Source organism: Euprymna scolopes, chromosome 13, assembly GCF_053919585.1.
Source record: "Euprymna scolopes isolate OS-2025 chromosome 13, ASM5391958v1, whole genome shotgun sequence".
Lineage (NCBI taxonomy): Eukaryota > Metazoa > Mollusca > Cephalopoda > Sepiida > Sepiolidae > Euprymna > Euprymna scolopes.
The window spans coordinates 71,812,775-71,838,232 of record NC_136494.1 but is presented as its reverse complement, the minus strand read 5'-3'; positions in this window follow the sequence as shown (position 1 = coordinate 71,838,232).

The window sequence follows — 25,458 nt, the reverse complement described above, 5'->3', positions numbered from 1 at the left end:
TTTAAGACATAAACTCACATTTCGTTGGTTTCTTTAAAAGAGTTTTCTGCCACGAGTGTACTAATACCTTCCCTCTATGGGCTCCAGTCTTGAGTTAAATGCCAGGTCGTTGGTCAGTAAAGGGTAAGATTTAGGATGGGCGGGGGTGGAAACAGTCCTATCTAGTACAAACATACGCACATGTATATATGTATAACCATATCCACATGCGCAAACATTCTGCCTGTCTTTGCCAAAAAAGAATAAACAGTTCCTCTTTATTTTTATTATTATTATTATTATTATTATTATTGTTGTTGTTGTTGTTGTTATTGTTATTGTTATTATTGTTATTATTGTCATTGTTATTATTATTTTATTATTATTATTATTGTTATTATTATTATTATTATTATTATTATTGTTTTTTTATTATTGTTTTTTATTATTGTTATTGTTATTATTGTTATTGTTATTATTGTTATTGTTATTATTATTATTATTATTATTATTATTATTATTATTATTATAGAAAGCGTTTCTAACCGAAATTTTGATTTAAACTTGAAATTCATGGTTAAACAAGGAATTGTCTTACACATGTTCGGATGTTTTATGTTTCTGTCTTTGTGTACATTTTTCCGGTCGTCAGCAAAATCAATGGCGGAGTTTAAAAAAATAGCAGAGGGGAAAAGAAGCTTTTCTAACTGAAATTAGTATTTAAACATGGAATTCACGGTTAAACGAAGAATTGTCTTTCATATATTTGGATGTTTTATGTTTCTGTTTTTGTGTACATTTTTCTGACCAAAAGCAACATCGACAGAGGAGTTAAAAAAAACGAACAAAGTAAGCTTTTCTAACTGAAATTATTATTATTATTATTATTATTATTATTATTATTATTATTATTATTATTATTATTATTATTATTATTGTCATTGTTCTGCTACTTATTATTTTTATTTTTATTTTTATTTTTGTTATTATCATTATCATTATTATTATCATTATTATCATTATCATTATTATTATTATTATTATTATTTAAAAAAAACAAATTTAGTTTATTGGTTATTACTATTATCACTAATATTATTATTATTATTAGTAGTAGTAGTGGTGGTGGTCGTTGTAGTGGTGGTAGGTTTTTATTATTACTGTAATGGTAGGTGTTGTTGTTTGCTGTCATTGCTATTGTTGTTTTTGCTGTTAATATTATTGTTAACGATATTAGTGTTGCTATTATCATTGTAGATTTTATTTCTATTGTTGTTGGTGGTGGTAATGGGAATAGTGGTGGTGATTGAGGAAAAAGGTCGGTAGGGGATCTTTGACCTTGGTGGGGAACCCTCGTACAGATGTCTCCATAAAACTATCGGCGGTGGTGTAACGTTAAATTCACTAACCCCATTTATGGGAGAATGTCAAATCAAAATATTGAAAATAACGACGTGAATGAGGCTAGAACATCTTGTGATGGTCTCACGTCAGGTAGGTGTCCCACTGGTCAACAGGATGGGTCCTGTCGTCATCATACAACTGTTCGAAATTCTGAGGATGTGGCTGGATATAGGGGGAGTGAGAATTGCCAGAGAGGGTACCAAGACACGAAGGGAGTTGGAACAGGAAATGTAAAAGTAAACATGGACAGATGACGAAAGAAGAGTACTGTGGGAATGCTTTGTAAGAAGTGGAAGTACCAAATCTGGTGGATATATCCGGAAAGTGACGGAAGAATGGGAATCGAGAGGAGGGGGAGCTAGAAGTGTCGCGAGTTTGGTATCCCAGTTAAAACAAATTAAGAATAAGAACCTACTTTCAGTGATTGCAAGAGAAGAGATTGAATGGATGGTTAGGAATGAATGAATAACGAAAGTAAAATAGATTAAACTTGCTCTGATGAAAGAACTGAGAGAGTGGAAGTGCAGAAAGGAAATGTAAGCGATGATGGGAGACGGACAACTCAGGAGGTATGGAATCCTATGGTTAGGGGAAGTAATTAGAAAAGAGTTTGAAGGGTCTAAGGCGGATGAGTTCATTGATTCTGGGACAATGGAGCCAGTGAAAGGAACAGGTGTATGGAGAAGTGGTGATGAAGTTCGAACTTTGACTTCTGTAGAAAAAAAAGTACTTCAGAAGTTAAGAGAGGTTCTTCTTAGAGACGATATCACAGAGATTCCAAGTATGAAGAGTAGTGATAGGCGGAAGGTGAAAAACGAGGTAAAAATAATTCAATGAGTAATTCACAACATCATAAGAAAGAACATATCGATTACGGAACTTAACAGGCTTCTATATGCAGCGCCATACGTTATTACGAATCGTCTTGGCTTATTACAGAAGAAAAAGGGAAAAATGAAGGATAGAAGGCCACACTGGCAAAGGCGGCTTGAAGAAAGTATAAAACGGTGGTGGAAAGACATTGGTAAAATCGAAGAAATAAGAAAGTTAAACTAGGACAGAAAGCTAAGGACGAGCTTGAAAGGAGGTATATATTGCTGGAAAAGGGAACGATGAACGTTCTAACAATGTTGAAAGAGAAGGTCCACACTGGTGGTATAAAAATTAGGAACTTTGTTGGAAAAAATGTTACATTTCGGCAGAACAACCTTTTCCGGAACAATCTCAGCTATATAAAGGATTAAATGGTAGTAAACAGGCAGGAAATAACAACGCTCCAAATGCAAAAGATGCAAGGAAGTTCTGGAGTGGGATTTAGTCCGTCGAAGGGCAATATAATGAGAAGGCTAGCTGGTTGGGAGAGGTCAGAGAAAGGCTATCAGAAATGCAGCAGATGAAGAACGTTGAGATAACCATCGATGACATTAAAGCTGGCATACGAAGGATGACAAACTGGAAGGCACCTGGTCCAGATGGAGTGATGGGCTTCTGGTTTAAACAGTTTCATTGCCTTTATCCATCGATAGATGCTGCTCTGCAAAGGGTTGTAGAGTTCGGAGATGTCCCTGATTGGCTTGTGAAGCGAAGAGCAACACTGATTAGGAAAGATCCTGCAAAAGGAACAGATGCCAATAATTATAGACCAATTACATGTCTGCCATTGATGTGGAAACAGTTGACTGGAATATTTGCGGAGAAAATTTATGAAAATCTAGAGAGTAATGGTGTTTTTCCTGACGAACAAAAGGGGTGCCGGAAAGGCTCGAGAGGTACTAAAGAGCAACTATTAATTGATAAAGCAATAATGCAGGATGCGAAGAAGAAGAGAAATCTGAGCGTAGCATGGATCGATTACAGAAAGGCTTATGACATGTTTCCTCATTCATGGATACGTGAAACACTATTGATGATGAAGGTTGCTGAGAATGTGGTAGGGCTTTTGGAGACAAGTATGGCTCAATGGAAAACTGTGCTGACAGCAAACAAAGAAAAGATGGGGCAGGTTGGCATTAAACGTGGGATATTTCCAGGAGATTCGTTATCGCCACTTCTTTTTGTAATGATAATGATGCCACTGAGCATCCTCTTGAAGAAAGAAAAACTGGGGTATAACTTTGGGTCTGGTGACAGACGCCTCAACCATCTACTGTTTATGGATGATTTGAAAATATTCGGTAGAAATTAAAAGGAAATGGAGGGACTGGTAGAACTTGTGGGAACATACTCAGAAGACATTGGGATGGAGTTTGGGATTAGTAAATGTGTGGTGCTGGTGATCAAAAGAGGAGTAAAGGTTCATTCAGATGGAATAGTGCTCCCAAATGGAGAAATCATGAAAGAAATAGATACAGGATATAAGTATTTGGGAGTGCTGGAGGGTGCAGGCATCATGAAGAGAGAAATGAAGGAAAAAGTCAGGAAGGAGTATCTTAGAAGAGTGAAACTAATTGAAAAGTCGAAACTGTATGGAGGAAATCTAATGAAAGCAGTAAATGCATGGGCAGTTTGTGTTTTGAGATACAGTGCGGGAATTTTAGAATGGTCTGACAAGGATTTGCATGCCATGGATATCAAAACAAGAAAAGTTTTAGCAATGTTTGGTATATTTCACATTCGAAGTAGCGTAGCAAGGTTGTATCAAAAGAGGAAAGATGGTGGGAGAGGAATGAAAAGTGTGAAAGATTGTGTTAGAACCTAAGAGATGTCGTTGAAGGAGCATGTGGTTACAAGTGGGGAGTGGATGCTTAAGGTTGTGGCCAATGAAGTGGAGGTATGTGAGACCAAGGCTGATTAAGTGAAACGTATGGATAGAGAAAGGGCAGAGGAACTGGCTAGGAAGAAAATGCATGGAAGGTTCTTCCAGGATATAGCAGAAGTGGCTGATGAAAGATCATGGCAATGGCTTAGCGCTGGGTATCTGGCTAAGAGTACTGAATCTTTTGTTTGTGCAGCACAAGAGCAGGCATTAGGAACACGATTGTTCAAAAAAGTGGTTCTAGGAGAGGAAATTGCTGCAGAATGCCGGATTTGTGGTAAGACCTCAGAGTCAATTGCGCACCTTGCAGCAGGGTGTAGTGGACTGGCCCAGAGAGAGTACCGCAAAAGACACGATCGTATGAGACTCCGGATATATTGGGAGGTGTGTAAGAGGGTTGGGGTGAAGTGTGCTGGAAAATGGTTTAAGGAGGTGCCTGATGAAGTGAGAACAAGTGAGGATGGCAAGGTAGACGTATGGTGGGACAAAAGTGTCATAACAACCAAGCAATTGGAACATAATCGTCCGGATTTGGTCGTCATTGACACGGTCTCAAAAAACTGGCAGATTGTAGACTTCTCAGTACCCTGGGACAGGAATGTGAGAGAGAAGGAGAATGAGAAGTGGAGCAATTATGCTCCATTGGCATTGGAGATAAGGCGTATACATGGGGTTAAAACACAAATAATCCCGATCGTAGTTGGTACACTAGGAGTAGTATCAAGTCGTCTGGAAGGACAATTGAAAAAACTACAAATCCCCGATGTTTTAGGCGGCCTTCAAACCTCTGCAATTATAGGTACCACCAACATCCTTAGGAAAACCCCTTGATCTTTGAAGCTGCTGGTTTGAAGCCGGGATTAAGGGAAACCCTCTGGAAGTGAATCCCATCCCTTTCCAGGGAGACGTTCATAAACGAAATCAGAATTATTATTATTATTATTATTATTATTATTATTATTATTATTATTATTACTATTATTATTATTATTATTACTATTATTATTATTATTATTATTATTATTATTATTATTATTATTATTATCATATCACTCATTAGGAGTTGTCTCACAGGTCATCATCACTGATCGCTCACTGGCAGTAGCCTGTGGTATTCGCTGGAGACCGAGTGACAACAAGTCTCCCCAGATTTCCAATGTTCTCCACCTCTTGACCACTCGTGCAGATGATTGTACGCAACAGTCATTTGCATTTGATTTCTTGTTGGCATTGGTCATTGGGGTTTGGGTGACAAAATACCTCCCCAGGGTATTAGATTTGAACTGCACACTTCTGTGAAGGTCTGGTTAATACTCTCCCACCTCTGATTTTCCATCCTCCCTGACCCTTCACAACTAGTTGATGTGGCGTCAGTCGATGTCATCTACAGTTTTTTTGTTTTTTGTTTTTTTGGAGGGGGGGCACTTTATGGGGAACGTGGACCTTGTGTAAACGGGTTTTAATTGAATGCCTGCTTCCTGAGTTTTTCTTTCACTTTCTTCGCATATATCTCGCACACTTTTTTGTAACCGAGCATGTATTTTATTTTTTGATTGTTTTTATGTCTTTAATTAAATTTGATTCATACTTTTATTTCGTGTAACTGAAAAATATTCTCATATAAAATTTTCTGTTTTGCAGTTAAAAAAAAATGAAATATTCGACTTCCTTCGATAGAAATATGTGTCTCTTCGATAGAAATAAACCAAGTTCACTTACCGTTATATTTTGTTAGATTAAAATTATCCCAATGTGCAATTATGATAATTGTTATAATAATCTAAATGGAGAATTGTTTTTTCTCTTTAGGAGAATAAAAACATAATTACAACAACCATAATATAATGAAAAATATTTTTATGGCCACGTGGTTGAACACCGGAAACTTTAGGCACCTTTGTGCCATTACCTACATGTTGATCTGGTAATGACGTACGCCGTCATGTTCATTGGCCTACTGTCTCGATAGTCGTGGTCTGGCACATCTTTGCTTGCCATACGCAAAGAAAGAGGACGACCGATCCTAGATTTTCACCAGAGCCCTGTTCGCTGGATAGTTCTGACGCAACCATCATCCTTTAACTGTAAATCTACCAATTTTATTAATCCTTATCTTCGGGTTGTTTGTATAAATATATTATACATGGTGTCCAAAATAAGTTGATGGTTAAAAAAAAATCATAATATTTTATATTTTTCTTTTATTATTTTATATCATTTAGAGTAACTCTTCCAAGGTCATCATAAGTCGTTAAACTACCGAGGTGCGGATATTTATTGTAGAGTCGTATTTTCGGTTGAATGAGACAATATCAGAAACTCAAAGAGAATTTCGACGAAACTTCAACACAAGAAATTCCCCTACTCCCAAATGCAATAAAACGAGCCACAATAAATGTCCTTAAAAATAATATAGAGAAGGAAATTAGGGCCACAAGCCCTGAAACACTAAGTGATGTGCTGGACAATACCCTGCAGAGATTACAAGAGTGTGAAAATGAAAATGGTGCCCATTTGAGTAACATCATTTTTCATAACTAAAATTAGACCTTGTGAAAAACATACCCAGTCTTAAGTTGTGTAAATAAAATTAGAACTGGTAGACTATAATATCTTACTATATCTCAAAAAATCATGGAGAGGCCCATCTACCTACATATGAAAATTGGTAAGCATAACTTAAATATTGAGAAAATTAATCAAATTTAAAATCCGTCAGCTTCTTTTGGGACAACTTGTAAAATATATATATATATATATATATATGTGTGTGTGTGTGTGTGTGTGTGTGTGTGTGTGTGTGTGTGTGTGTGTGTGTGTGTGTGTGTGTGTTTGTAAATATATGTGTGTATATATATATATATATATATATATATATATATATGAGTCATTAGTAAATTTAATTCTGAAAAGGAATATCAATTAACTTAAATAATAATTAATGGTAAAATCCACCTGAGCTAGAAGCGATACAAACCTACTGCTACTATTGTAAATCGAACTTCTACACATGTAACGTTGTCCATACCACGTTTACACACGGGACCTACACGTTGTATTCAGTCTACATCGCAAAGGAGACCAATACAAAGAATAACGCAAACTCACTTTTTCATGTTGTAACAACGACATCTATTTCTTCATTCTCCCGCAACGCGTGCCTTCTCGTTGCGGCTGTGACGTCACCCACGTCTCTAACGTGTTCGTCTTTTCTAACGTCCTCTCTCTTCTCTTTATAGTCTTTTTTCTTTATCGGGGCTTCATTTCGCACACGGCTCGGTATTTGCATACGCGCATCCGCGCTCTGTTACACACATACCCAATGAAGATCATGCTTTGGATTGTCTGGTCCTCAAGAAGTCTGCCTTGCTGGATGTAGCTACTCGTTATACTTGCAAAATTTTATGTTTTACCTCGGACATCAAGAACAGCTAAGCATTGTAGTTACATACGAAGTCGGGGAAGTTTCGCCATAGAACACACAAAGGAATGGTGCAGAAGGAACATTGCCGTTTTACTATATTGATTTACGGTTTTGTGTCTAACGTGCTTTTGCTTGTCACAAACAGATAGAGGCGACCAGAGGACGACGGATCCTGATGCCGACTTCTACTGGATTTTCACCAGAGCTTAGTTATCCGGGGTTTCTGACATCGCAATGTTGACACCGCCTCTGCTACGGTGAGGAAAGAGTTAGATTTAAGGGGGCGTTATTGCCCTCGGTATTTTCTAGAACCAAACAATTACCGAAATCAATATGTCACAATAGTGCGCTGGAACCGACGAAATTTGAACTTGGCACGTGTTTGATTATTTACACGTGCATAAAACTATAGTAAATCAACTGCTCGATTTAGATTTGTCACACCCAGGGTGTCAGTCTACGTCACCACATGTACCTTTCATTCGTATTGCTAAAACTAAAAACGGTTGGTTTTCTAGTCTTTGGGGCTAGGAGCAAAGTGTAGTATATGTTCTGATACTACACTTGATCTTCCCTACTATCGGCCAGTGAGGAAAAGGCCTTTCCAGACTAAGGCAACTTTTCTTTTATTTTCTACCAATCCTCTTTTTTCAGGGGTCCGATTTTTATCGCATTAAAACTCAACCTTATGTCCAACTTTTTCCTCGTAGAGAGATAAGCAAAAAGCAAACGGTAGCAAACGAGAAATGTAAAAGTGCTTCGCCTGAAAACCGTGATCCAACAATGACGTCAACTTTCTTACCATTAATTTAGCCTTCACAATTATTTATCGAGAGCATGAAACAACGACTTTATTTTTTCCTTTTTCATTCGCACCTGCTGTTTGCTCGTGAAATTCATCGCAAGATTTTATTCTCGCCCAGATAAATGCGCGGCTATTTAATCTTACTTTCATCATCAAAGGGGAAACGTTTGCTAATGCTTGTGTCAAAATAATACCTTTAATATGACAGTTGAGCTCTGTCCAATAATGTTTTAAGTGTAGAAAATAAAACTAATCAACATACGTATACAGTGACATGCATAAGTATTAGATACGTGTTATTCTCTGTTGTAACTCTAATTTCTGTTAGCAATTTTGCTTGATATTTGTAATATCTTGTAAATTTGTTTTGGTTGTATATGAAAGGAAAATAAAAACTCATGAGTGTATCCAGTTTTTTTTTTTTATTAAAGTTCAAAATTACCCCATGCAAAAGTATTGAATACATCGATTTATTATTTTGTTGACTAGCCTCTGTTTTGTTTCACTGCTTCCCGTTGCTTGGACACACATTTTTCATATCGATTCCCCGTTAATTTACCCCATTCTCCCTTGCATAATTCGTTTAATTACTTGATATTTGTGGATTCCATTTATGAACTTTAAACTTCAAAGTATTCCACAAACTCTCAATTAGATTCAAACCAGGAGACTGACTTGGCCAATTAGGAGTACTAATACCATTATTGTCAAAGCATTCCCTTTTAAATTTGCAGTATGTTTGGAATCATTGCTGTGTTAAAGCGCGAAATTCCGACCATGTCCTGAAGAAGTCACAGATTTCTAAAGCTTCTTCTCTAGAATCTGCCTGTACATGCTACCATTCATTCTAGCATGGATAACTTTTAAATCACAAGTGTCGACGAAAAGCACCCCCATGGAAACACTACAAAACTTAACTGTGGATGTGGTGTTGTGCTTGTTGAAGGCAGTGCCTTTTTTTCGCCAAACACTTGTCGCTATGTTCCTTCTGAATAGTTCAACTTTCGTTTCAACCGACCAGATTACCTTTTGCCAAAACTTCATACTTTTCATAAGTTTCGACAAACTTCAATCGGTTTTCAAAAAAGGCACTTTTCCTGGTGATCTAGAATGATAGTCTGTACAATATAGAGATCTGGTAATGGTATCCTTACTTACATTAATTCAAGCATCCTCAAGATCAGTTTTAATTTCAGAACGAGTAATAAAGCTGTTGTTTTGCACATTTCTGCTAACCACCTTAAAGTACTCTTATTTATTGTTCTTGGTTTTTCATTTCATGGAAGGTTTACTGTCGCCGTATTTCTTCGCCGTATTTCTTATATTTTATGATGAGATATCCTACCTTACTTAGTGTTAGATTCATTTCTTTGCTATTTTTTTTCAATAACTTCGTCCTTTCTTGTGACGTTCATTGATTCTATCTCGCATATCTCTGAATATCTCTTTAGTTTTTGTCATTTTTAATCATTGAATTTCAAAATACACATCAAAGAGCGAGATGACTAGTAGCACTATCTTATAAACATTTGTGTGCTTCTCTGAGGTCAGAGATAACATTTCAGTACTATCGAAAATTTGAATATTTAAATCTCTTAAAAAACGAAGCTTGGATTAGAAATTTGGCAATATTTATCCAATATTTTTATATAAGGTGATTTTAATCTTTGATATAAACAAATGAGTTTATAATTTTCCTTCCACATGCAACTAAAACAACTTTTATTAGATATTACTTACGAAATATCAGCAAAAATGGCAAACAGAAACTATAGGTATAACAGAAAATAACATGCATCCTATACATACGTGTCACTATATATGTGTGTGTGTGTGTGTGTGTGTGTGTGTGTGTGTGTGTGTGTGTGTGTGTGTGTGTGTGTGTGTGTGTGTGTGTGTGTGTGTGTGGTATTCTATCTCAATAAAACCGGGAATTAACAAAAGAACTGAAGGAAATTAAATGTCATTAAATGCCAATAAAACAGTCATGGATTGCTAAACAGTCGGAAGTCGGCATATATATATATATATATATATATATATATATATATATATATATATATATATATATATATATATATATATATACCTGGAAATCTCTACGACCCGACGGTGTACATACAACGCCTAACTTTACTTTCTCAAACGGTCACTCATTTAGTACTGGTCAGGCTCACGTTGCTTAACTTCGGTTATCATGTGTCAACGTGATTGTACCATTGCCTCACACATTATATATATATATATATATATATATATATATATATATATATATATATATATATATATATATATACTAGCTGAAGTACTCGACTATATCGGGTTTCTGAACATTTCCTCAATGTTATAACCCAGGTTAAACCAAGAATAAAAAGTACATTTTGATATGTTCTATCCATTTTGTCATTTTTAAAGGTAATCATGTTTATTGTGATGATATCAATATTGGCTAGGAAATAACTGGAACGCTATAACAAAAAGTTGTTTTGTGTAAATTCACATTGTTATAAAATAGTTTAACTTATGGTGAAGGTTATATTTATTTTGTCATCAATGCAACCAAAGTATTTCACCGTTTTAACCTACTTACATGGGATCGGTGCAGAGATTATTTTGCTCTTTGCATTGATCTTAAATAATTCGATTGTTTAAACAAAATAAAGAAATATGAACATAGAATAATATATTTTTATTAATGTAAAAATATATTGGTGAACATTTATCAAATCTATTTTTATCCAATTTAATTTTCAAAAAACAATTAGATGAAAGTTTTACACTTCTAAATACACATTACGTGACGAACGCACAATAATTTAACGTGTGTCATTTTTACGGAATTGTTTTGAGGAAGATTCAAAAACCTATGGCGTCAATAACCGTATCAGACTGAAGTGGATGATTCCAAATCTGCGATTGATTTTGCTCTTAGATTATAGTAGTAATTCTTTTAATGCAGTCACCTCTAAAAGACAGAAGAACAAGAATAAGAAGAACACGAACAAGAACAATGAGTGATAGGCGTGGTTGGTTTTATTGGGGAAAAAGGCGAGACTAATCGCAAGAATTCCCGAGACTTCAAAGGGATAAAAGACCAAACTCGAACGGATAGGGGGGCATGCGTTTGCTCAAAACAGAAAACGACTGATAGAAGAGAATAGTTCATTTCAAAAGAGAGTTCCGGGGTGTGAGGCAAAAAGACTCAGCAATTTCGGCTTAAAAATGGCATGCAAAGCATTCGATATTCGTCTGATTCCTGAATGTTATGGCATCTCACCCGATCACGCAGTCTCCGAATGGTTGGAATAGGTAGAACTGGTATGCAAAATGTGTGGGATTAACAACGTTGAGCGTATTCTACCACAGGCTGAGAGGTGGTGTGCTGTCCCTATACCGGAGATTAACCCATGACCAGAAGGCGGATTTGAAGCAAGTAAAGTGAGCCTTTCTCGTGGCTTTCGCGCCAGACCTCTTTGTAGCATATGACAAGTCCCATCATTTACCCCCTAGGGAATGACGAATACTTGCATGGTTAATAGAAGAGAACCCTTCTGATCGATGGCTCAATTGCGCTTTCATGTCAGGACTCCCCAGTCCGTTAGACAACAGTTGCGGGGATCCTCCAGAATGGAACGATGACCCTGGAACAGATTCTTGCGAGGGTCTAGGTTCTCCTGACGGAGGGGGCTTAAGTGGAGGAATCTGTTGCTACAGCAATTAGAAGACGCAGAATTCTTCATCATGTGCCTGGACACAAACTATCAACCTCTGACTAGCAGGATGCAGTTGCAGTGCGGTGCCACAAGTGTGGAGGTTTCAATTACTTTGCCAGAGACTGTCGGCAGCCCGGAAGCAAAGCAGGTAGGATGCTTCCGGAGATACACTGTTATCGATGACAGAAGCAAGGACAGGTGGCATCAAGGTGTTCGGGAAACGAGACGAGGGGCGAGAGGCCAGCACTACTTTATCCCCACATAAACTAGAAGAGGTTAGGGTTAGGGTTAGGGTTAACTAGAAGAGGTGCTCCCCGTGATAAAGGTAAAGATCAATGGACTTGATCGGATAGAGTTGGTGGATTCTGGCCGCTCATCATCTGTTGTAAGTTGGTTGTTATGTCAAACCAAAGTACGCAAAAATACTGCGATTCTGACAGCAGGACGGAAATGCCTGTTAATCATGGTGCTGGCAATATAACGTTGACATTAGCCAACATGAATCCTCTGAAGACTGACATACTGGAAGTAAACAGCAAGACATTGAGATTCGACCACTTTCTCGGGATGGACATCATCAAGAAATTGGCGGTGTGCATATCGATAAGGGGGGCAAGGTACATTTTGCTGGGACGGCTTTTGCTCTGGGTGCGACAACCTGACTTTCGCTCAGAGTTCGACCAACGCACTAGAATCTGGACCGTGTTGTGTGGAAGTGGTCCGGTGATCAACCGCCACAAAAAATTATGCAATAGAGTACCAGTGTATGACATGCCTGCAAAAGTCTGCGCAGACTATGATATCGAGCTACAAGCCTGGACTAATAATGGGTGGTTGGTTCCGTACCCAGAGACGGAATTGAAGCCCCCAAAAGGCTTGATCCCACAAATGGCAGTCATTCAGTAAAGCCAACAAAAGGTGAGATCGGTACTCGACAATCGGGAATTAAATGAGCATGTGGGCTCATTTACGGCCCACAAAGACATATGCACTGAACAGTTATGAGAATGACGACAAGCGGGATCGAATGTATCGGTGTTAGACCTTCGCAAGGCATACCTTTAAGTAAGCATGCATAAATCACTGTGGGTTGTGCATGACCCGCATTGAGTTTGGACTAAATGTGGCACCGTCCATCATGCAAACAATTGTTGATGCTATCCTGACGAAGGGCAAGCGTATACAGCGAGCGTATCCGCTTATATTGATGATGTGTATGTGGACGAAAGTGCTGTGCCTGCAGCATATGTGAAGGAGCATCTCAGCAACTTCGGACTTCTCAGCAAAGAACCAGAGAGACTGTATGATGGTGAGCGAGTGCTTGGTTTGCACTTCTGCGGAGAGGATAATGCTCTGCATTGGAGAAAAGGGAACAAAATTCCAGCCATGCCTCATGTCATCACGCGACGGAATATATTTTCATTATGTGTCAAGTTAGTGGGAGACCTTCCCGTGGGTGCTTGCCGTGGCATTTATCAATAGGAAAGCATCTGACATCACTACAGGGCGGGACGGCAAAGTAAATGACGCCCCTCTCAACACCATGATCAAGGAGTTCCTCACCAGAATTTACAAAGAAGACCCAGCACAAGGCAAATGATGCGTCAAAGACAAAGATCTTAACGTCTGTGTTGACGGAAGCTCTCTTGCTGCCGATGTGTCATCGATATATAATGGGACTGTGATAGAGAATGCATGATGATTACGTCCAGAAAAAGACTCTCAAAATATAAACCTGGCAGAACATGACGCCATCATTAAAGGAATGAACTTGGCAATCCTCTGGAAGATGACCATATTGCACTTATTTACCGATCCTGCATATGTCCATAAATGGGTCTCAATTATCCTTATCAGCAGACTCAGGTTATTGACCAAAGCCATTGTGTCAAGACGCCGTCAGATGAGCATCTCAAGAGATGCTCATCTGACGGCGTCTTAACACAATAATGAAATTGTTGAAGGAATATGCACTCTTGATGGATCTATTCTTGGTCAAATTTAGACAAAACAATGCAGATCGATTTCGATTGACGAGAGTGTCTCAGCGATGGTTTGATGCAATTAAGAGGAACACTGAATCTGTGCAACTTGCCTGCACTGCATCTGTGAGCTCGGTCACACAATTCTTCATCAATAAAGCAGGCATTATGGTGTGAAACCGACACTCTACTTTGCGAAAAAAATTAATCCTGGTGTTTCCTAAGCTGCCGTGAGAACCATCGTTAAAGAATGCGAAGAGTGTTAATCGATCGACCTGTCACCAATACACAGGTCAAATGGATCTTTAAATGTAAAACAAACATGTCAGTTAATAGCGATGGATAGCATTAATTACGATGGAGCCCATTTTTTTATATTGGTTGATTGCGCTTGGTTTGCCGTCTGGCGACGCCTTGCCCGCAAGATGTAAGAATTATAAAGCAGCTAAAGACTCTTTACTATGAACGAGGTCCGCCGTCAGAAACTCTAACGGGCAATGATACTGCCTTTCGGAGCGACTTGTTTAAAGACTTGATGGATGAATGGAGAATCAGACTTCGATTTCGTTGTGCATTTGTTTCCCCTCCGGTAACGGCATCATCGAGTGATGTTATAAAAGTGTCGAAAGAATCGGTGTACTATACCGGAGGCAGTATACTGGTACAACGTTATGCCGAAGGATGACTCTACTACATCACCTGCCAATATGGTCTATCAGTATCGCGTACAGCTTAAAGGAAGACGAAACAGCGGCACCGATAGACAATTAACAGCAGATTGTCTTCAAAACAGGTGACCGAGTATGGGTAAAGGTTCCACACGGACGATGTACCACAAAATATGGAATGGGACGTGTGACTGGGAGTATCAGCACGTAGAATATATCAGTTGATGGAATTTTACGCCATGTGAGAGATCTGCAACCTACAATGGGGCCAGGCCCGTCAATGGCCTGCTCTGATACGTCTTCGGAGTGTGGAAGTGAGAGATTTGTGACCAGAAATGAGACCCAGTGTAGATGTAGATGATGGCTCATCCGATGACATTCCGGATGAACACACAGTGAGTGTGGGTACTATTTCTAATTAAGACACTATGATTGTGCTGCAGCGAAGTAGCATATGGCACAAAAGACCACTCCTCCGTTTCATGTGTGATCATAGTACCAGTGTAATAGTAGTTCTTCAAACGCATTCGCCTCTAAAAGACAGAGGGTCTTCTCTGTCCGCTGTCGAAACGTGGGGGGGGGGCTGGAGAAGAAGAAGAAGAAGAAGAAGAAGAAGAAGAAGACGAAGAAGAAGACGAAGAAGAGGAAGAAGAAGAAGAGGAAGAAGCGGTAGGCGTGGTTGGTCTTATTAGGAAAAAGAAGAGACTGACCGCGAGAATTCCCGAAACTTCAAAGGCATAAAAGACCAAACTCGGTCGGATAGGGGGCCGTGCATTTGCTCAAAACGGAAAACCGGTTATAAAAGAGCAAAGTTCTTTTCAAAAAAAATGTTCCGGGATGTGAGACAGAAAGATCCAGCAGTTTTCGTAACACTGTGGTGTCGAGACTTGGATACACACATAATTTTGTTATATGTGTGTGTGTATATATATATATATATATATATATATATATATATATATATATATATATATATATACATACACATCTATAATATGTATATATAGAGAACAAACATTTCTGTCTATCTATTTATCTATCGATCTATCTCCCTATATATATATATATATATATATAATGCTGAACGTGTGTGTGTGTGTGTGTGTGTGTGTGTGTGTGTGTGTGTGTGTGTGTGTGTGTGTGGTCACGAAGAGGCTCCTGTATGGTTGACTATTTTAAAAAAACTGATTACATATAATGATAGAAGATGTATCGAGGATCAGGAATGGGTATGTTTGATCTGGCAGAACGGTCGTTCAGTAAAATTGTGGGGTCTGCGTTCGTACCAGCCCCCCAAAGTATGGAAATAAAAAAATGAAAAAAAAAACGTTTACAAGGGTTTTTGATATAGATGTACATAAGAATCCTTTGATAAGTATGTTTCAACTTAAATAGGCATGGTATAATAAAATTGTGGTGTCTGCGTTCGCGCCTGTACTCCATTGAAATATAGCACAAACTTTAACAAAGACTTTTCATATCTATTTGCGTAAGTATACTTTTATAATTATGTTTCAATTTGAAGAAATATGGTATAATAAAATTATTGGGTGTTCGTTCGCGCCTGACCTAAATAGAATGTAAATATGTCACAAAGTTTAACAAGGTTTTTTAAAAGAGGTGAGGGTCCACAATAACACCTTGACTTTAATCTTAACTCACGTTAGCTTTTATTTATTTTTTTGAGTTGAATCATATTGTGTCGAATAAATTCACCTCATAAATTCACGTTCTTATTAAAATGAAAGTAAAAAAAGTCGGAACTTAAGACAATTCTCGACACAAATTTTATATAACTCTGTTTTTCCTTCTCCACTTGCACGTGGCACTCTTTCGAAAATATATAAATAGGTAAATAATAAAAAATAAGAAAGTTATTTGTTATCGTGTCAAAAGAAGGAAAAAATCCTGCTAACGTGATTACGTGTCTTTTTAAAAACATTTACATAACCTTTTAATTTTTATTTATATATCTGTTTAAGCTTTTTTTGTCAGTGTACTAAAAGGAATTCCGTTGATTACAACCCTTTCTGTCTGTTCTTTACATTACAATAATACAACCTTGAATCCGATGGTGCAATACTACACCGTTCAATACTGTAAAACTGGAACGAAGCTGTTCTGCTTGAAAAGGGCGCCATTTTCTTCTTATTCATATTTATATCGATTCTTTGCTTTAAAAAAACTAAAGTAATTACGTGTTTACTTTTTTTAATATCCCATTTTGCTGTTTCGGATTATTTTACTAAAGTAAGTAAAGCTTCATTATTTTTCAAAAGTGTTTTTGTTTCTTTGTTTTTCGATATTTCGTCGATATTATTTAGTAAGAGTGTTTAGCAGAAAAGCCAACAAATGACTACCCGAAAAAATAAATGTACAAGAAATAAATGTTACCATAGTCAATAAAAGTTCAGTTCATGTTTTTTTTTGTTTTGAAATAGTTTTTAATGCCCTTTACTTGAAATAATTTCAGCAAACCGAAATTAAAACGGAATTTGAGGCGATAACTACTTAAATGAATTTTTATATAAGCGGCACATGCCATAATCGAATATTTCTCAAGCACAAAATAACGGAAAACATTAAAATATGTTTATAAATATTCCTTACGTTGAAGGAACTTTCTTAAATTGTTAACACAGAATGCTCAGGTGGCCCTCCTTTAAATTGAAAACGGGGCTCTCCATTTCAAAGTTGCGCCACTTTGATTTTTTTAAACCGGTTCGTGAATTAAATTTTCTACCATCAAAGTAACTTTTATTGACTATGGTAACATTTATTTCTTGTATATTTATATATATATATATATATATATATATATATATATATATATATAACATTTTCTCTTTGTAAAAAAACATCATTTTGTTGGTCACTCTTGGCTACGAATGGAAACAAAGTTGATATAAAAAATATATTTTCGCGAAAATTATCTTTACTTTCATCATATTTTATTTAGGTAAAAATTTTGAGTATCAAAACCTATCTCTTTACAATCCTATCCTTTTCATAACCTATCATATTTTCATCAATCACAGTCTATTTTCTGCGGGCTGTTTTTGAACCCAGTCAACGACGGGTACTTCTGCTAGTATATATATATATATATATATATATATATATATATATATATAGTCTCTGCCGTCGATTTAGACGTATGAAATCTTGACAACTTTAACATGTTTAATTCGTTGTAAATGGCATCCGAGTCCTGCAAGAGATCTGTAAACAAGTACACAATGGAGGCAAGAATGAAGATTGCACGAATGATTGACTGGTATACTTGTAGATACTGTGGTTCTTTCATGTCTAACGCGCAGTCAATTAGTTTCAAACAGTGGGCTTCGCTTAATCTCCTACATAATATGTGTGTGTGTGTGTGTGTGTGTGTGTGTGTGTGTGTGTGTGTGTGTGTGTGTGTGTGGATAAAATATCAATATGAAAATATGTAAATGTTTATATCTTTTCTGTATTTATTTCCTATGTGTTGACGTGTAGGAACACAAAAAGTCTTTCGAAAAAAAAAACCGAAAATGTTTTTCAAAAGTACATAATTTCGACCGATACTTCGGTCTTCTTCAGTGTGAATGATGGAAACATGAGTGCAGAGCGGGCAGGGTTAGCTGCACGGGTATAGCCAATGAGATTAAGATCTATCTGAATATGACCCTTTCAATATTTTTGACTTGGAATGGTCAGCAACTTGTGTGGCGTCTATTCAAAACCAAGTCTTTCATAAAACATTGAATTAGACATTCACGTGTACACACTCACCTATGTAAGCATACATGCATGTACACCCGCACACTACCACATCTGATTCTATACGTACTCGTACACACACAGAATACGCACGCACATGTTTATAGACGTACGTACACATACACCTGGAGACTGATAAACTGATGCAGGCCGATAAGCGGAAACTTCTGACCAAAAGCTTGGAATCATTAATTTATTATGGTCCTATGTACACGGGACGGGGTGAAAGGAAAGCTGCTTGTCTGTATTGTCTATACGCACCCCTCCCCTTACGCACACATCTATTTTTTTCAACCGCTTACTGTAGATTCTTGTGTCTTTCATTAATTAATATATGTTAAAAAATAAACGAAGAATATTCTTTGTTATGTTCATTTTATTTAATTAATTTATTTCTATTTTTGTTCAAACATTAAAATATCAGTGTAAACCTCTTGGATTTCGGGCTATTTTATGTTGAACGTTTTTCTGTCCATTCACATGCACACTTGTATATACGCATATATACTCAATCATACATACATACATACATACATACATACATACATACATACATAAAATGACAGATATAAGGGATTTTTTTAATTAGAAGTCACCACAAAAATTGGGAGATGGTTTTATATTTATATATATATATATATATAATTTAAAGGAGATTAGAACAATAGTCTAAAGAGCAGAGTGTATTTTAATGTAATAGTGAAATTACTAGTTTAATTAAAATACAGGAAAGAAAAAATGCTCGTTGTAATTTAGATATATAATGAGCTCGATAGGTAAATATCCTAGAGCAAAAAAATTACTATATGTAATAATTATTGTCCGTAACTTGATGTCTACCACAATAAAAACACTGTTTTCCGAAACGATCGTACAAATAATTGATTTTGTTGTTGTTCCTTCTTATGAAACGGATTTTTAATTTAATTATAATTTGATTTTTAAATTTTAAATTATCAATCACATTACTATATATATATATATATATATATATATATATATATATATATATATATATATATATATATATATACATATATATGATTATTTCCATAGCCGTCTCAGCTAAGAAGACAAACAAACTGGAAGTCCAAGACTCGTGTTTCGCCCTCATTTAGCCTCATAAGTTAGGTACATCCGAACTCGGGATTTGAAAGGCGAGCACTCTACCAACTGAGCAAACATGGCACACACACACACACACACACACACACACACACATACACACGGATGCCTAATAACTTACACAGATCAAGCAAACCGCAGCATAATCCGACTGTGGAATGAACCAACCTCATACAGAACAAAATATGTGGTCATCCAATCAGCTATAACCCAAGCCGACATCCTTACGAGTATACAATTCCTACTTGTGAGACGTCGGCTGGTTGGATGATCACGTCCTTTGTTCGGTATGCGGTAGGTTCATTCCACTGTCGAATCTATGCCGCTGTTTGTTTGATCTGTGTTAGTTAATAGGCATTCTTATGTGTGTGTGGCGTGTTTGCTCAGTTGGTAGAGTGATCGCCTAGCATGCAAGAGGTTCGAGTTTCAAATCCCGAGTTTGGATGTGTCCAACTGATGAGCCAAAATGACTTTGTTGATTTTCTTGGCTCTTGTGAACTGCGATTTTGTCTGGCTGTGGAAATAATTATATACTAGCAGGACCCGTGGAAATTCCACGGTAGTTAAAATCTTTTAAAACACATCAGTAAGAAATTCCTTATTGTTATATTACAAAAATGAACGTATGGAAGCAAGTAGAACAAAGAACTTTAGTTTAAACTTTTATTAAAGGTCAATGCGATCGTAACTGGTGCTGTTGATATTGTCAGGAAGTGCTGGTGATGATTGAGGCGGTGACATGGACGTCGATCAGCTGCTTGGAGTGAGAATAGTAGTCAGTCAGCAGGTTCTTGGGAGTCAGACTGTGAATTTTAAAAAAAACTGTGTGACATTGTTGACATCGATTTTGTGCAAGTTCTGATGACCCCAAGTTGTTTAATATTTCAGGACATCTTGGATTACACGTGTGAGTAATGAATAGGTCACAGAAAACTGGCATTGCATCTTGATGAAGCTGTTGTAGATTCCTAGGACTTCCTGTAAATGTAGATGGTAGAATAACTGGTACACCAGAATAGCCATCTTCATTCCTTGATAAATGATCCATTAAGCCAGACTATTGAGCAGCTCTTGGTTGACTTTGATAGCTTTTAATGAAGTTAAATAAGCAACCGTCAACTTTTACATATGCAATATACTTTTCTATTTATTTTTAATTTTATTCAATGAAGATTTAGATATTCACAAATATTTTTTAAGTCGAATTATTGATATAGATTTGAATTAATGCATCACAACTTCCTGATAATATAAATAGAACACTTTGAATTTTCTGTACAAAAGTTTTTTTCCATAAAAACATTGTAATCTGTTATAATATTCAGATTCTTGTGTGCATAGAAAATGAAGTGTTTCTGTAAAACTTACGAAGTACAGTTAAATTTTGATTTTTTGATAATCAAAATTATGTGAGGTAGGTTGTACCTATCAAATTTATGTCAATGTTATATAATTAAGTAAAGTTAAACAAACTGTACACGACTTTTTCATCAAATTATGAATTTTAAATATAAGGAAAGCAATTAAAAAAAAAATTTCCAAAATCATATTTACATCCAAGTTAATTTTTAGATTCCATAGCTGTTCCTGATTGTTTTCATAACACTTCACGGTAAACAATATTCTTAGTATATGTTACACCACACTTTCTGCCCTGATTATCATCTCTATGCAGTTGCATTACCTTAAATTTCACACTGTGCTTAGATCGAGCTCTTGAACATGCCACATACAGCTGACCATGAGAAAATACAGGTTGTTGAAGATATATACCAACCTTATCAAAAGTTTGGCCTTGTGCTTTATTGATGGTCAGTGAATATGCTAATCGTATTGGAAACTGTATCCGATGAAATGCAAACGGAACATTTGTATCACTTGGCTTTAACTAAATTCTTGGAATGATAACTGTGGAAACTCTATCAGATCCATTAATTAAAATAGCAATGATGCTGTTTTGATGACATTCTTTTATTTTCATCCTAGTTCCATTACAAAGTCCTTGATTTATGGATAAATTTCGCAGTCGCATTACTATTGCCCCCTATTTTCACATTAAGTCAGTGAGGTAACATTCCAGATGGAGTTAATGAATTTATGAACTCGATAGGATAATTTTGAAGTTCAGCGTCATCGGAGATGTAATCTGTACTTAAATATGTATTTATGCCTCCGGGAAGATTATTTAGAATTTCTACATTTACTGTTAAACATTCTGTATTTTTTGGAGTCATGATGATTCTATTTTCCATTTCTTGAGGGCTGCAATCAAATATTTCTGAGATTAGAGAATCATTACATACCGAATCATCAGGAACATCTATGGCATCTACAGGAACGTCATTAAAACTGCTCGTTAGTGTACCATTACCAAGATGAAGGAGCCATCTAGAAAACTCCTGTTCATTTATGTTAGTTCTGACGTTTTGTGTTAGTTGTAATTGACTGAAATGATGCCACAATGGGCATCTTTTAAGACAGGTGTCTATAATAGATGTAGGTGATCCATGTGGCACTACTGGCAAAATTTGCCTGGTCACCTCCAAGTATGAGAAATTTTGCACCAAATATTTTATCGTTACCCATTATATCTTGTAAACATCTATCTATAGCAAGCAGTGCATGATTAGGTATCATAGAGGCTTCGTCTATGATGAATATCTTTACCTTTCTCAAAAAAGAAGCATGCTCTGATACAGGAGAAACGTTACAGACACTGGTTTCTGTCAGAGGTACAGGTAGTTTGAATATACTGTGGAGTGTTTTCCCTGAAGTTAGTAGCATTGCAGCAATGCCGCAGTGGCGGTTACAGTACTACTGGAGGTGAAGTAATCATATAACATGTTGAATAAAAAGGTTTTTCCTGGTCCGGCTGGGGTTTCTAAATAGAAGCAATTGTTGTGTGGGGCTACTTTTTCAGTTGCCATGACAGCCTTGATTATAGTATTAAAGACCTCTAATTGTTCATTGTTTACCAATTCAATATTAGGCCCGTTTTGTATTTCGAGTCATATTATCTATTGGAGGATCACCTGTTGGTTCAGGTAAACCCATTGCCTGGCAAGAAGAACCATGCTCATTAAATATTGCTTTTATCAAATGAATAACTGGGGGATATGTATATACACTGGCCCCCGCCCTTTGCGGCCCGGGCGACAAGATCAAAGTGTAGTATCTGTTCCGGCAGATACTGCAAGCTATGACTAGCAAAGACCAGATGTGGGGGCAACCCCACATGTCTGACCTTTAACCAGCTCCCATTTCCCACCTCTCGGGAGCTGGTCCCCTTTTTCCCTTCCCCCTCCCTTCACTCCTCACATTAAAAATCGGCCTTGTGCCTAATTTGCTCGGTGGGGGAGCAAATAAATACCATCTGTTCCGACAGATACTGCAAGCAAAGACCATATGTGGGGGTAACCCCACATATCTACCTTGGTCAATGTAGGGGCAACCCTTCATACCAACAGTTCCTATCAAACTCCCATTTCCCACCCATCGGGAGCTGGTCCCGCATTTCCCTCCCCCTCTCCCTTTCTCTCCACATTAAAAAACGGCCTTGTGCCTAATTTGCTCAGTGGGGAAGCAAATAAATACAAACTGGGGGATATGTATAATATATCCACCAGTCCACTACACTTTACCATAAAATTCGGCTAAAACAATTGTTGACGAATTACCTCCTTTGAATCGATATTGTCTGCTTGTGACAATTGAAGCAAAAACCTTATTAGGTATTAAATGCTAAAACATTTTAATACAGCTGGCTAATTGGCTATAAAGTAAGTTATTCCGAACTTTGATCTAACATTTTAATTTTAAAAAAAAGCTTAACATTTTCTTGTATCTTTTTTTTATATTAAGAAAAATGTAAGCATCATGCTGAAATAATAAAAATGCCATTCTTAATAAGGGGAGAGGGTTTGACTATTCTAAACCTTCACCTAAATAACCATTTAATGAAAAAAATGTTTAAAATGTTCTTGTATCTTTTTTATAATTTTTGTTAAATAAGAAAAATCAATAAACTTTGATAACACTATTGTAAGAATCATGCTGAAAGCCATTTTTAATATGGGGAGGGGGGTTAACTATTCTGAAACTTTACCTAACAATGTAAAAAAAATAATGGAAAAATATATGTATGAACAATAAATATTTCTTCAGTTAAATAAATTGATAAAGCTGTTGTAGATTCCTAGAACTTTCTGTATAAATTATACTTCCTGTATAAATTATACTGTAAATCTTTAAATAAGGAATAAATATTTATTTAAACCATAATTATTGAAACAGTATTTTAATGCATAAAAAACGGTTATGGGGAGAAGGATTAACTATTTTGAACCTTCATCTAAATAGCGATTTAATGAAAAAGAAATTTAATGGTCTTGTATCTTTTTTTATAATTTGTTTTAAAATAAAAAATAAAAAACTTTGATACCGCTATTGTAAGAATCATGCCGAAAGCCATTCTTAATATGGGGAGGGGGGTTAACTATTCTGAAACTTCACCTAACAATGTAATAAAAATAATGGAAAAAATATATGTATGAACAATAAATATTTCTTCAGTTAAATAAAATATACTGAAAATATTTAAATAGGAAATAAATAAGTGTTTTATTTCATATTAAAAAAAATTGTTGTGTCCCTGTCGGTGGGCATTAGAAGATGATGACTGCCTGTAAAAGAAGCAAAATAAAACAGACAAAACATAAATAATAACTATGTAAACAACGTGAAGATGTATAAATGTTACAAAATTACTCGATTCGGCATTAAATAACACGAAAAAGGATTGATATGCCGTAAAACAAAAACAAAACAGAACAAGACGTAAAATATGTTTTGACTCTGTGTTACTCAGTGTATTTGCGAATGGTGACTTTGGTGATTTATTTAATAAAGTCATTCTTGACTTTTGTAACATTTATTTCTAAACATATTTTTTGTTATGTAAGGCTTACTCAAAAGTAAATAAAAAAAAAGTGGCACAGTAAAAAAAAACGAACTCGTAACGTTAAATGTAAAAAATATATTTATTACTGAATAAAATAAAATAAGCGTTCCGTATTCACTACAATAATAAACAGAAGACATCGTTAAAAATGTAAGTAAAATACTATTAAAACTGTGGAACGATACCTTCTATGCATAATTTTCTTTAAAATAATCCAGAACCATAAAAAGACATTTCATATATATATTTTTTGTTGTTGTTGTTCGGGAAGTTATATATATATATATATATATATATATATATATATATATATATATATATATATATATATATATATATATATATATATATATTATATTATATTATATTATATTATATTTTCACCCCAAACAAGACGCGTTGCCACTTTCATGTAGGGGGCTACTATCAGGGACCTAAGTTGCAAGGGTACTGTGTAGGGAGTTTAGCAGTAAAATGTCTGTTCACATTACACTTGAACTTCTGCATGTCAGTACAGTTGGAGAAGCAGGAAACCGGAAGAGAATTCCAAAGTCCTGCAACTCTGGGGAAGAAGCTATTAGAGTAAAAGGTTTTCTTACATCTATGGATCTCAGCTGTGTAGGGGTGGGACTTCGCTGCTTATCGGGTTTGTCGGGGGTATTTTCGTCGAGGGGGTACACGGGCTTGTAGTTCGTCAGAGCATCCACCATTTAAATACTCGTAAAACAGGCAGAGGGTGCAATATTTCATCGGTGGTACAGAGGCTGAAGTTTAGATCAAAGTTCGGGACCTATTAGGTTGGTGACTCTCTTTTGGACCCTGTCCAGGAGCGAGAGACTAGTCACAGATGCACCAGCCCAAATGTGTCAGCAGTACTCCAT